Here is a 12,248-nt window from a genome sequence, read left to right as displayed (position 1 = left end):
GTTGCCATTTCCTCCTCCAGGGGATCTTCCCAACCCAGGGGTTAAACCTGTCTTCTGCGGCTCTTGCATTGCAGGTAGATTCTTTACCGCTGAGCCACAGGAGGAGCCCAAGATTGGGAATATATGCCAACAATCAGCTGACAAGTTTGCAGGTGTGTAATTCTGCAGAACTTTACAGCATGCATTTACGATATTAACCTCATTCCTTCGAACTTCCTGCTGTCTCTACTTTCATTCTCTCCTTGGCCCTAGTTTCTTCACTGACTTGTTATAATTTCTCTTTTATCTGGTCATATCCTTTGAATTATAAAATACTTGATGCTTCTCTGGAACAAAGAATGATAGGGATAAATAAATAAAATAATAACATAACCACCATTAATTTGATGGTAGTGTTGAGATATTGGCCTCCATTTAAGAACAAACTCATTATGAGAAGCCTTCTGACATGATAAAATGCCAGTGTAGATCTCAGAGTGATGTCTCTAATTGCCTAGACCTTTTTACACTTGGTATCTGCATGAGTTATAACTCTTTTGTGAAGATAAAAAGGCTGCTGTAAGAAATAGCCCCAGTGCTATAAGAGCTGTCAGACTGGAGGGCATCGCAAATGAGATTAATGATGTCTGCCTTAATATAAGAAGATTCAGCATAACCAAGATTATGGATCCTGCAGAAACCTGCCAGCACTCATTTATCTGGGATAAATATTACTTTTAATTAAAGTCCTAAGGTAGGTTATTCTTGAACTAATGAGATCTATAGTGATTACCTTTGGGAATTAATTTTCTTTCTTAATTCTCAGTCATTTTGATGATTATCGCTTATTCAGTCTTATGGCAGTCAGCTTGTAGGACATGCTATTTCTAGCTAAAGGTGCTAGTATTTAGCTAGAACAAATAACCCAGTATTTGTTTTTATGTGGCACTCTCATTTTCTAACTATATTTACCATTTAACCGAAATGTTCTTACAGATTTGTCTGTCCAACTGAGCTGTATATGATGAGTCAACTTTATAAAATCAGATCACTCACAAGAGCATAAAGATTCAATCTAAGTGAAATGATAAGGAATATAAAATCAGAAAATAGGGCATTGCTATTTTTTAACTATTTAATTGATTCTAGTTCTTTGCTAGGCACTGTGCCGCGTGTTGTAGACACATCAACTCTAAACCACATATAGACTCTGCAAAATAGGAATTATTATTTGTTTATTAGATGTGGAATAAATGCTTAGGAGACAAGAGGTTTAACTCTATAGCTCATGTTCATACACCACACAGCTTCTCTGCTAACAGAGGCAATCACCCAGCTTTCAGCAGACCTCCACATAAACATTAGTGTTTGTCCAGTGTATGGTTTAACCAAGTTTTCAGTGACTCTATAGGGTTGGTGTTCTGATTACTCTAGGTGTGTAACAAACCACCCCCAAACCTTGTGGTATGGGGTGACATTTTATTATGCTCACAGATGCCATGGGTAAGGAGTATAGACTGGGAAATGAAGATGGCTTGTCTGTAGAGCCTGAGCTAGGGGGGCCTGTGGCTGGAGGAGTCTACACTCACATGCTGGTTGTTGGCTGGAACTTCAGCTGGAACTGAACACCAGAACACCAACAATGTAGACCCTCCCTATGGCCTGGGTTTTCTTGGGACATGGCCACCCCTGAGTCATTGGTCATCTTGTATGGCATCTCAGGGCTCTGGGGTGAGTACCCCAAGTGAATTAGGCATAAGCCTTTCATGAATTAGTCTTGCAAGTTATGCCGTGTCACTTCTGATACATTCTGTTGGTTAAAAGCAAGTCACTAAGATTGACCCAGATTCAAGAAAGGGGATATAGACCCCCACCCCTCAATGAGAAGTGTCAAAGAATTTGAAGACATGCTTTAAAGCCATCACAGTAGGTAACAAATATTCTATTACATATTGTTACCTGTTGCTGATGTGTTGGAGTTAAGATTCTTATCTATCTCTCTGCCCCTTCCTGTTGGCTAACTCGGCTCCCAGACATATAAGCAAGGGCATGCTCCAGGTAAATGTACCTCTATTCCTAGTTGGGATTTCTGATCCTAATTTCTAGCTGATCTACAGCCTTAATACATTGACCTATTAAGAGCTGAAGCACTGGAAGTCCCCTTCTCCACCTTTTCTTCTAAGACTGAGTGAGCCAGACTATGCCTCCAGTTTATCTTAGATGGTTTTGCTTGGCTTTTCAGGAGCTAGAGCTGAAAAAAATCCAAATTTATTGTTTCACTCACCTGAGATCATGTACCTTGTTAATTCAATTTTTAGTAAATTAAATTATCTGTTGACAGGAAGACCCTGCTGGGGTAGACAGAAATCATTAACAAAACGTTGGCTGATAACTGCAGAACTGAAATTGAATTGAGCATTTTCCATGTGCTTTACAACCAAAGATGAACTAAAGGTTCTTTTTTTTTCGTTTAAAGGAGAAAAAGTTGAATAGACATGGAAACTACCTAAGTGGGAAAGGAGGTGATTATGACCATGGGTTAAATTGATAATTTGGTGCCTCTTTTTCCCTGAGGCCTCACCTCAAGATAATCATACCATTTTGACATGGTCAAGCTGAAACGTTCATGCCAGACCTCTCTAAATCAGATACATTTGGGCTCAGAGAACCACTCTTCACTGACTAGTGTTGGTCTGGCATAGAGAGCTGAGGAGCAATGGTGATTAGGAATCTCAGAGTTGAGATGCCACTCACTTCGTGTTTGAAGTGTTTGCACATAAAGCTACCACTGTCACAGCTTAATGTATCTTCATGAAAAGATTGCTTGTTGAGTAGCGTTTGGAGAGCTGGACAAAGGAGTATGCCCTAGGTTCATCCACCTAGAGCATGTTATACAGAGTGAAGTTAAGTCAGAAAGAGAAAAACAAATATCACATATTAGCACATATAGATGGAACCTAGAAAAATGGTACTGATGAATCTTTTGCAGGACAGCAGTAGAGACGCAGACATAGAGAACAGACTCGTGGACACGGTAGGGGGAAGGGAGGGTGGGATGAAGTGAGAAAGAAGCATTGAAATATATATTCAGTTCAGTTCAGTCGCTCAGTCATGTCCTACTCTTTGCAACCCCATGAATCGCAGCACGCCAGGCCTCCCTGTCCATCACCAACTCCCAGAGATTACTCAAACTCATGCCCATCGAGTCGGTGATGCCATCCAGCCATCTCATCCTCTGTCGTCCCCTTCTCCTCCTGCCCCCAATCCCTCCCAGCTTCAGGGTCTTTTCCAATGAGTCAACTCTTCGCATGAGGTGGCCAAAATATTGGAGTCTCAGCTTCAGCATCAGTCCTTCCAATGAACACCCAGGACTTATCTCCTTCAGGATGGACTGGTTGGATCTCATTGCAGTCCAAGGGACTCTCAAGAGTCTTCTCCAACACCACAGTTCAAAAGCATCAATTTTTCGGCGCTCAGCTTTCTTCACAGTCCAACTCTCACCTCCATACATGACCACTGGAAAAGCCATAGCCTTGACCGGGTGGACCTTTGTTGGTAAAGTAATGTCTCTGCTTTTTAATATGCTATCTAGGTTGGTCATAACGTTTCTTCCGAGGAGTAAGCGTCTTTTAATTTCATGGCTGCAATCACCATCTGCAGTGATTTTGGAGCCCCCCAAAATAAAGTCTGACACTGCTTCCACTGGCTCCCCATCTATTTCCCATGAGCTGATGGGACCAGATGCCATGATCTTAGTTTTCTGAATATTGAGCTTTAAGCCAACTTTTTCACTCTCCTCTTTCACTTTCATCAAGAGGCTTTTTAGTTCCTCTTCACTTTCTGCCATAAGGGTGGTGTCATCTGAGGTTACTGAGGTTACTGATATTTCTCCCAGCAATCTTGATTTCAGCTTGTGCTTCTTCCAGCCCAGCGTTTCTCATGATGTACTCTGCATATAAGTTAAATAAGCAGGGTGACAATATACAGCCTTGACGTACTCCTGTAATATATACATTACCCTATATAAAACAGATAACCAGTGGGAATTTGCTGCCTGATGCAGGGAGCTCAATCCTGTGCTCTGTGACAACCCAGAGGGGTGGGGTAGGATGGAAGCGGGGAGGAAGGTTCAAGAGGGAGGGGACATATGTGTACTTCTGGTGGATTCATGTTCTTGTATGGCAGATATCAGCACAGTATTATAAAGCAATTATCCTTCAATTAAAAGAGTATATGCCAGTCAGCAGCATCTGATGGAACTATTTTCTGAATAAGCAGAAATTTGAGTGTGTAGATGTGCTGTGTAGCTGGATTTCTCTAGGATTTTCTATATTGTTAAAGGAAATTTCTTAATCTCTCTTGTGACAGGGGAGTTGTCGGCTGATTAAGTTCTAGTGGATGAGGTATAGGCTTCCAAGTTTCCTTTATTTTCAACTTCTGAGTCTTCTTAAAAGAAAGGGAGTAAGTATATCCTTCACACTGCCTGGAATGTGGGCCGTGGGATGTGAATATGATGGCTAGAGCTATCCTGAACCACACTGTGGAAGCCACCGACAGAGAGGAGGATGTTAGAACAAGAGCCAGGGTTCTTCCCATTTGAAGCCACCATACCTGCCTTTCAATGTCTCTCCCTTGAGAGGGAAATAAATGTTTTTTTTTTTTTTTATTTAAGCCACTGTTTGTTGTTAACTGTTGTCATTGTGTATGAAGGCAAAACTAATTGGTGTACTTAATTAATCCTAATTGATGCACTGCCTTTTCAAATAATTTTATCAGCTTTGGTCCCAGCAGCAAACAAAGGACATACTGAAAAGAGTTTAATGAAGGCATGATATACAGAGATGTGAATAGGGTTAAAGGGGTCATTCAGGGACTGACAGCAGTCTCCAGGTCACAGGGGGCAGGGAGGAAGCTGAGCTTGTAACAAGGTGACAGCTGGACCCTTGAGAGAGGGGCGAGCCTGCAGGAGTTGTGGCCTTAGGAAAGCAGCCACGGCAGAAACAGCAGGGCATGGAGACCCAATTCTCTCCCCCTTCCTGTGACTTCCTGTTAGAGCCTGCTATTGCCTGAACCTGATCGGAAGCCAGAGGGCAAGGAAAACCGGGTGATTCAGTCTGCTGGGACACTGCAGAGAAAAAAAAAAAAAAAAAGTGAAGAATGAATCGGAATGAGCGATGGAGAGAACGAGCTATATACAATGTCTCCTCATTATAAACTGACTTGTTAATTCTTAAGTGATTCGAAGAACAGATTGAGATAATGATTTGCATAAAGTTGTCCACTTTGAAAGTTTACTTACTGTTGTTGTTATTTACTGGTTTATGGCTCAGCAATTCCACTTTTAGGAATCTACACAACTGTTAAAAGGAATGAGGTGTAGGTGGACTGCTCTGGAAAGTTATCTAGGGCATATGATCATGGAAAAAAAATTACAGACAAATCCGTTTTCCTGGTCCAAAAAGAGAGCCCATTTGTCAATATCTCAATAGAAATGCATTTGTTCAAGCACAGGGCTAGGCTGGGAGGACTTTTTCTCCCGCTGTAATGGTCATCAGGTGGTCAGTGACAGCCTAGAGCGGAGGGACTGCGTGGGAGGTGGGAGCGACATTCAAGAGGGTGGGGACATACGTATACCTATGGCTGATTCATGTTGATACATGGCAGAAACCAGCACAATATTGTAAAGAAATTATCCTCTAATTAAAAATAAATTTAAAAATTAAAAAAAAAAAGAAAAAAAATAATGGTCACTAAGTAGGGAGAGACAATGTAGCTGACCAAGAGGGACAGATATGTTTACATTCAAAAACTGGTTCTATATGGATGACTTTCCTTTTGTGTTTTGTTGGTATTTTTCAATGAAAAAAAAAAATCCAAATCACAAAAGTGTGGAAGATATCACTTAACAAAAAGCTTAATTCTTGATATAAATCTCCATTTTATGTATTCTTTTTCTAGTAAATGATCAAATTTAATAAATTATATGTGATCATTTGCTAGCTGGCATAAATTATATAATTTGTAGAAAAAGATACAAATGATATTGAGAAAATTTTGAAGTACTTAGCAGAAAGAGAATTAGTTTAGTAAAATGGTGGCCGTTTATATTTAATTTACAAATTCCACATCTGAACTAGAATCCAGCATTCAGGAACTTCCCTGATAGTCAAGTGGTTAAGACTTTGACTTCCAATGCAGGAGGTGTGGGTTTGATCCCTGGCCAGGGAGAGGTTGGGGAGATGAGATCCCACATGCTCCTGGTCAAAATGAAAACAAAAACAAAAAACACCACCCAAAACTTAAAAGTAACATTGTATCAAATTCAATAGACTTTGAAAATGATCCACATCTAAAAAATCTTAAAAAAAAAGAATCCAATATTCAAATCTCCCATTGACATTTAAACAGTATATTTTAAATTCCCAAAGTAAAAATACATTTCAAATCTATGCTGTGTTTGTCAGTAAAAGAACAGAGATCTTTATCATGGATTGTGATAAATTCTAAAATAGGTTTCTCAAAAAATAAGATAATTCTTTGAAAGAGTTTTGTAACCCTTTCAAAGTTCTCTGAAAGTCTGTGTAAATGCCTTTCAAAGGGATTTAGAAATTAACTGAACATTGTCTTTTGGGAATTATATCGCACTATTATGGCAAGATAAACATGCTTAGAAAGTGGAACTTCAAGAACCCCAAACACAAACTGAGTCTCTGGGACTTTCTAGACTGTGTCAAATACTAACCTATTTACCAATCGTTTGTCACCTTCTCTTATTAAGTTAACCGTAAAGAAGGTGAGTTAAAAGTCTCTGAGCACCTTTGCTGAAAATGGCCCACATGACCTTGGAAACACAAGAGTGCTTGTTGGAGAACAAATGTTAATGTGAAAACGGTTTACTTCCTGAAGGTTCAAGTGTTTTAGATGGAACAGCTATTATATAACACAGGGACTGGGCTGCTAATTATGTTTTATGGTACTTAAAAAATTTCTTTTTAATGATCTACTTTGAACATGGAGAAAGTATATTTATTGAAGATTATAACTTTGGATGACTTCTTGTTTCCACTGCATGTGGTAACTGCAGCCGATTCAAATATACAACATTATCAAAAAAGTATTTTTTAAAACTATTAATAAGTGGGTTATCTAGATTTACTGAAGCAGAAAGAGGAAAGAAAAAAGCGACAATGGGGCTAAATAAATAATCCAGTTAAAAAATCTACCTGTTCTTTAATATAGTCATTCAATCCATTGTACTGGTATGTGGAAAATATTTATTTACTTCTCAATTATTTGTTTTCAGTTCCATTTTAAGCTTATGATATTTTCATAGAACAGGCATAGGTAGATAATCTATAGCTATGGATTTTATCCAAGACGTGGGATTTTGGCAGTTAATTATTTAAAAGATCATGAAGGGAGCATATACTATACTAGGTTTTTTACACTGGGATTTAAGCCTGAGTACCATGTTACAAGATGTGAAGAAGAAAGGGTCAACTCAGTTCATCATTCTCTCTCAGCACTGCTGCAGGATCATTTTGCTGTTCAAGACCTAAAAATAAAATGGTACATTGTTGAGTTTAAAGTGTTGTCTTACTATGCTGGTAGAGTCTACTTCTTGAAACGGACCTATCGTTTGCGAGGAGAGCACTCACAGCATCCATGTGTGGACCCTGAATGACCACATGTGTATCACTTAAAATATTATTTCTATAAATTTAAAAATTGGGCCAGAGAGAAAGTCTGGGCAAGTGAAGACTAGTGAGACCTTGGCTTAAACTCTGGCCCCACTGCTGCTCATCTCTAACGCAACGGAGAAGGGCCTGTGTACTCTGTATTTTCTCATGATATCCAAAGGCCTGGGTCAGTTCAGAGACATGCGGAGATACAAATCACAGAAACCCAGACTCATTTGGCAACAAAATTTGTGTCTTTTTAAATTTAATTTTTTAAATAGTTTTGGTGTTGTAAAAGTACACACAATTACTCTCTTACCCATTTTTAAGTGTACAGTTCAATGTTATTAAACATATTCACATTGCTCTGCATCCATCTATGCCTGTAACCCTTCTCATGGTATAAACCTGAAACTATTCCCATTAAAGAACAGCCCCATCTCCCCTCCCCGCTAGGCCCTGGTAACCACCATTATGCTTTCTGCTCTTATGACTTTAATTACTCATATAAATAGAATCATATAGTATTTGTCTTTTTGTGACTGGATTATTTCTCTTAGCATAATGTGTTCAAGGTTCATCAATGTTGTAGCAGATTGCACAATTTTCTTCCTCTTATGCTAAGTGCTAAGTCATTTCAGTCATATCTGACTCTGCGACCCTATGTACTGCAGTCTGCCAGGCTCCTCTGTCCATGGGATTCTCCAGGCAAGAATACTGGAGTGGGTTGCCGTGTCCTCCTCCAGGGGATCTTCCCGAACCAGGGATTGAACCTGCATCTCTTATGTCTCCTGCATTGGCAGGCGGGTTCTTTACCACTAGTGCCACTTGGGAAGCCCAAGGTACAGAGATATCTTTTTGTTTTTGGAGTGCCCAGGCCTAATATAGTTCATTTTTTATCTGGACATAGTTGTCTATTTCCAGGATTTGTAATGTGTCCCATGTATTTAACTTGTTGCTTTGAGATTTTGTGTCTTTTTCTGGGAGACCCAATAATCCTGTGTCCCAAGGAAATTAAGATCTGAGACCTCCATGGAGGGACTACACATTCACATGTCTAAATACTGTAGAGTAGCCCTTTCTTTTAGGCATATTTCCCTTAGTTCCTTTCCCAGGGCCTGGGCAAACAAGTGTGGGCTGTCCCCAAACCCTTAGGGTAACACTGTCCAGGTGTACTGTTCCATCTGGCCCAAGCGGGAGTTAGTCCATTCAAAGGCCAACAGATATTATTCTTCCCCTTTAAGGTTGAGGAATATTCCACTGTATATATATACACATCCATATATACTACTAATATATATATCCATGTATACATATATACATATATATATATATATATATATATCCATGTATACATATATACGTTTTACTTCATCCATCCCTGGATACTTGGGTTGCTTCCATATTTTGGCTATTATGAATAATGCTGCTATGACCATGGGTATAACAAAAACCTCTTCAAGACTCTGCTTTCAATTCTTTTGGGTATATACCTGGACACCAATTTATTTTCAGCTCCAAATAGGCTGAGTAACATAAATAGCCATACTGTTAAACAGACTGCTCATTTCAGATGGGCAAATTCATTTTTCCTTCATTGAAAAAATATTTATTGAGAGCTTTCTTTGTGTCAGGGAAGGGCTAGATTCTTGATCATAGGATCAATGATAGCAAAAATAACTTGGAAATACATGATGACAGAGCATTTTCTTTGATTTGGAAAAAAAACTCCACCAAATAGAATACTGATCATCCATGTGTGATGATCATTCATCTCTATGATAAAAGTGAAGATTTTTATTTCTGTTCTTCTGTAAAGATTCAGATGTCTTCTTATTAAGATGACTTGCTTTTCCATTATTCCATAAGGAAGTTCCAAAGAGTAATAAGTAGGGTTACATTTAAAGAATGGCATTTAAAAGTTTTCTAAATAATACAAGTGCCGAATCTATTGAGTAATGGCCAAGAGATGGTTCAAAACCTCTTTTGTCACACTCCCAAAGAATTTTGGGGTGGTGGGGTGGGGTGGGGGGAAGGAAGGAGTAACATGGGTATAAGAATTCCAGATCAATTCATCCATAGTTTAGTGACCAAAAATGTCCAGTGTCTCACTTCATTTCTAGCTTTTGTTACTATCTTAGCTGCTCACTTAAAGACTTTCACTTGATATCTAAACCAAAGGGAAGTTTGGCAAGGGGTTTAACCATATGCAAATGAATTGTATCATTTCATTCCAAAACAGTGTCCTCTATAACAATACACGCTGGAAAACCAAACAGGATTAGGGAACGCACAGCGGTCCCCATGGCTGTGCAAGCCTTATTGGCAGATGTAATTCATTCTCAGAAGTATCGAAAGTCTCTGTCAGCTACCATTGCACGTTTCATTCAAGCATGGTGGTGATATAAGACAGTGGCCAAATTGGTTTACTCCTCTGATTCTCCACCAAAAGGAAGCAACGATCAGAGAAAGCCAGAGGGTAACCAGGAACCTAAGATTTTGCCTCCATTTTTAATAAGATGGAGAGGGAAAGGCCATTTGGGTCTTTTACATGAGGGACTCTTCCCAGGGTTGGAAGTGCAACAGTTTCCAGCCTCCTTGAGTAGCTATCAGGAAGATGGAAGTGGATGGCTGAGAGATCCTGTGGCTCCAGGGTCTTTTCACACTTCACGTCTCCATTTAGCTGTGATCTCACCCATGAAGTCTTCCTTAATTTACTAACTTACATTAATTTCCTTCATTTTCTAACTTTCTTCTTTGCAACTATGTCCTCACCCTGTCACTAAATACTGTATCTTTTATGTCATACATATGTCTAGGCTTCATAACTAAACCTCCTGAAGGCGGGATCCCCATTGGAGTCGCCATGTATACCCAATCACCCTTACTCTGTCCAGCAAAAACTAGGTAGTTGTTAGAAAAATGTTAATGAGTAAGTGGGTAAATCTGACTGAAGAAGACCTGAGATTCCTCGAGTAAGCAGATAGTAGGTTACTAACTGCAGAGCATTTGGTGCTTATTGTGGTCTTGGCAGAGAGGGAGGTCAGGGAAATCCAGGGATAAAGTTGGGGTCTACTGGCCAAGGCAGTTCAAGCACAGACACAAGGAGTACACTGAAGCTGGGGTGTAGCTTCTCAAATAATTACACATGCAACCATTTGTTCCATATTTCATTAAGATGGGCCACCATGCCAAAACACTCCCTTGGCATAAATAGTACACTTTTTCTATCAAGAGCTTTCTTTTGTGTTACTTTACTGAAAAATCAAAGTAGGCAGGCCTGCTATTAGTATCCTCATTTCACCCGCTGGGATGCTGAAGAGAAGTAGGTGCTCTCTTCTCATATCCTTGGATATTTGCTTCCTCCTAACTAGGGAGGCATATTAAAAAGCAGAGACATTACTTTGCCAACAAAGGCCTGTCTGGTCAAGGCTATGGTTTTTCCAGTGGTCATGTATGGATATGAGAGATGGACTGTGAAGAAAGCTGAGTGCCGAAAAATTGATGCTTTTGAACTGTGGTGTTGAAGACTCTTGAGAGTCCCTTGGACTGCAATGAGATCCAACCAGTCCATCCTGAAGGAGACAAGTCCTGGGTGTTCATTGGACGGACTGATGCTGAAGCTGAAACTCCAATACTTTGGCCACCTCATGCGAAGAGTTGACTCGTTGGAAAAGACCCTGATGCTGGGAGGGATTGGGGGCAGGAGGAGAAGGGGACGACAGAGGATGAGATGGCTGGATGGCATCACAGACTCGATGGGCATGAGTCTGAGTAATCTCTGGGAGTTTGTGATGGACAGGGAGGCCTGGCGTGCTGCGATTCATGGGGTCGCAAAGAGTTGGACACGACTGAGCGACTGAACTGAACTGAACTGAATAATGAAATATAAAATTATTCAGTAACTGTGGTCCCTTTTTAAAGTCACTAAACATTTGTGTATGTTAAAAAATCACACAAACCTGAGTTCATACTGGGCACTTTACTTATAACTAAGGAAAAATATCCACTAGTATATATTGAGAATATGGAAACATGTTTGTATGGAAAGCAGTCTGTTTCCAACCCTTTTGCAATTGATTTTAAGTTATTTAGAGTTTCATTTTTAACAGGGATTACAATTTTAGCAGTTTCAGAAATACAAAAAGATGGCATCAAAATGTCCTATATATTGGTAATCTGAGCCCAAGAACTTTTCATGCTTAGAGTTTGTGTTCTGAGCTACAGTCTTCACAGATATAAAATTGAGCAGAATAGAAAAGGGAAATATTCATGTTAGCTGTTGAAAGCTAGTTTGTAAGACAGGCCTAAAAGCCTTTATCTCTGGCATGTTCAGTATGGAATGCATAGCTGATTTTCATTCAGCCACCAGAGAAAGGCATTCTACAATGACAGATAGCCTTATCAAAATTACAATTAGCTGGCTTCTTCTGAAGTATACAGCAGTTGGTTAAGTAAGGCTGAGTGAGAGCTCTTACCAGTTTTGTCAGAAATGATTCTCCATGATGAATATTTGGCCAACTGGTTAGGTCTAGCGTGAATGGGTAATTTTCAAAAGAAGGAGCTGAGAACTGCTAACATGTTCCAAAA

The sequence above is a fragment of the Cervus elaphus genome, chromosome 19 (assembly GCF_910594005.1).
Source record: "Cervus elaphus chromosome 19, mCerEla1.1, whole genome shotgun sequence".
Classification (NCBI taxonomy): Eukaryota; Metazoa; Chordata; class Mammalia; order Artiodactyla; family Cervidae; genus Cervus; species Cervus elaphus.
The sequence above is the reverse complement of the archived record's forward strand: the minus strand, read 5'-3'. Positions refer to the sequence as shown.